Here is a 2,580-nt window from a genome sequence, read left to right as displayed (position 1 = left end):
CGTTTACATCATGTCATGTGCCATGTGTGCACCACTTGTATTGACCACAGGGCACGTGTGCCATGTGCAAAGAAGGCCCTGGGCTATATCTCCAGTGACTCCGTGCTCATGGTCCATGACTTTCAGCGGTGCGCTCACACCTTTTCCCCCCCCCTCCCTGCACAGCATCCCACTCATTCAAATGTGTGATCAGGCAATTCTACCACACTCCAATGTTGCAGTGGTATGAGGAACTTGAGAAGTTCATAGAATGGCCTGAACTTGGAGTGCTGAAGCGAAAGTTGCAATGAAAGAGGGAGTGAGTTGAGCTTGTCCTTTTTGTTTGCTTAAGGATCACAGCTATATGTTGTTTTTTTGCATGGTTGTTAAAGGAACCACGGGCAAAAAAAATGCTGCTTCGAAAAAGAATTCCGGCTGCCCGGACTCGAACCAGGAACCGATAGATGACTACCGAGGTGATCAATCAAGACTACAGTCTACCGCGCTACCAATTGCGCCACAGCCGGTTTTGCTGTCCAGCTGCAGATTCAGCGGGTGATGGTGGCCGAAGCTCTGAATTTGTGCGCTATTCGTGTGACATGACCTGAAGCTGTAAGATGTTGAACCGAACGTTTCCATACTGCTCACTGTTGTGCACCTCGGCTTCCTGGGACCACAAAAAACGGGAGGAGGAAGGCTCAGCTCCAGCACATCAATGTGGCCTGAAGTCATGCTCACACACCTTCTTGATCACTAGACCCATGGCCATGGCCTTCTCCTGAAACAGTGTTTCCACTTTGGGGCTGTGGTGGTGATGCCCAACCTGGTGGCACCATCTTGACCATTAGTTACTCCAAAACCACTTGACCTTGTGGCCGCCAAGAGACCATACCCAAATCTTGGTGTGTGCATTGCTCAGTGAGACCATGGTCTGGTCCAATGGCGTGATCAAGGTGGCCATGTAGATGCAGTCTGAGCACACAACCACATCAACCAGTGGCCACAAGTTGCCTACATCACCACCCCTGCCCATGCCCTTTGATCAGCACCTACACCAATCAAATAAATGCTGGTGGTGAAGATGAAGAGTGGTGATGATGTAGCCCAACCAAGTGAGCTTGTAGACAGTCAGCGGCTGGCATGAAGCAGTGTGAAGGGTGTTGGCATTGAGCCCAGCATTACACTCCAGTATTGGCAGCCCAGTGGCCTGGTCAGTCAACACAATCTCAGCTCCTGGGCCAACCACCCCACCAGCCAAGGCAATGTCAGTATGTGACTGGTCAGAGGCATAGGGCACATACCAGCAGCAGCCAAGGCCAGGCCAACCAGGCTGGTACCTGCGCCCAGCTCAACCACTCACTTGCTGGCAAAGCACTCTGGTGAGCTCAGCAAGTGGTTGGCCAGCATGTGCACCTTTGCCCACATCACAGTGTTACAGAAAGAGTCATGAGGCCACTGCTGTGGACACAATCTCAGGAGAATGAAATGCAGGCCTTGTGTACATCTGGGTGCCCATTCTCCTGAGATTGAGGTGTGTGTGTGGTGATGTGTGTTGTTGGTTGTGTGCATGAGTGGTGTGGCCAAGTGTTAGAATGGAGCATGAATGTGGGTGGGTGGGTGGCAGAAATTACCAGACATGGCTGCCCCAGTGCTGGCTCTGTTTGTCTTCAACCAAGTGGAGCAAAGAAAGAGAGGGCTGGCCTGTACTGGGAAGAGACCCACCACCCACCTCAATGGGCACAGTGGTGAAGCAGACATTCAAGTCATATGTGATTTCATCATTGCAGTGGTCCCTCCCCACATTGCCTGTCTGCCACCCCACTCGCCTCCACAGCGCCACTGCAAACAGCACCTCAGTCACCTCCTCAGTCATCACTGCACACAAGCCAAAAGAAGAAATTCTCAATGAAACGTAATTTCTTTTCTATCTGACATGATGGGTTATGGGGTGCACATCAAAGACAACTCTGCCAGGCGTGTAGAAGCAAAGAGAGAACATACAATGGCCAAACTTTCCCAGCCAATGGGTGAGCAGATGCAGATGATGTTGGTAACCTTCTTGAGCTGTTCCCTAAGGATTACACAGGGAGCAACACAAACAACCAATCACCCTGGTATGACATCATCAGCAAGCTAACTCCCTATGAACTCACATTGCTGCAGAAGAAGCCCTCACCCTAGGAAAGAGAAAGAGAAGGAGCTCAGACAAATGAACTACGCAAAAGCCAACCTCAGGAAAAAGCCAGAAAGAAATGATTTGCGAAAAAGCAACATTTATTTGTTTGCCGGCAGCACAACATTCGTGGCTGTACCTTGATGTTTTGAGCTTTGCGGGTAGCTCCAGCCGTACGGTCCAACAGGTACCCTTGTTTGCCTTGTTTGCTTGTGTCAATCAACTTTATTAGATCATTAGGATTTTTTTATGTTTTCTTTCATTCATTGATGTTCTGGTCCATCCAAGAGGTGAGCCGCTCCGCGTAAGGGCGAACCATGAGCAGCGGAGCACAACGACGGTTGTTGGCGGACTTGCGCGAGCTCGAGCGCCAGCCCCTGCCCATGGTGTCCGCCCGGTACTTTTTGCCTCTACACACAGACGCGTCC

The sequence above is a fragment of the Acanthamoeba castellanii genome (genome assembly GCF_000313135.1).
Source record: "Acanthamoeba castellanii str. Neff unplaced genomic scaffold scf7180000084720, whole genome shotgun sequence".
Lineage (NCBI taxonomy): Eukaryota > Discosea > Longamoebia > Acanthamoebidae > Acanthamoeba > Acanthamoeba castellanii.
This window is presented reverse-complemented; position numbering follows the sequence as displayed.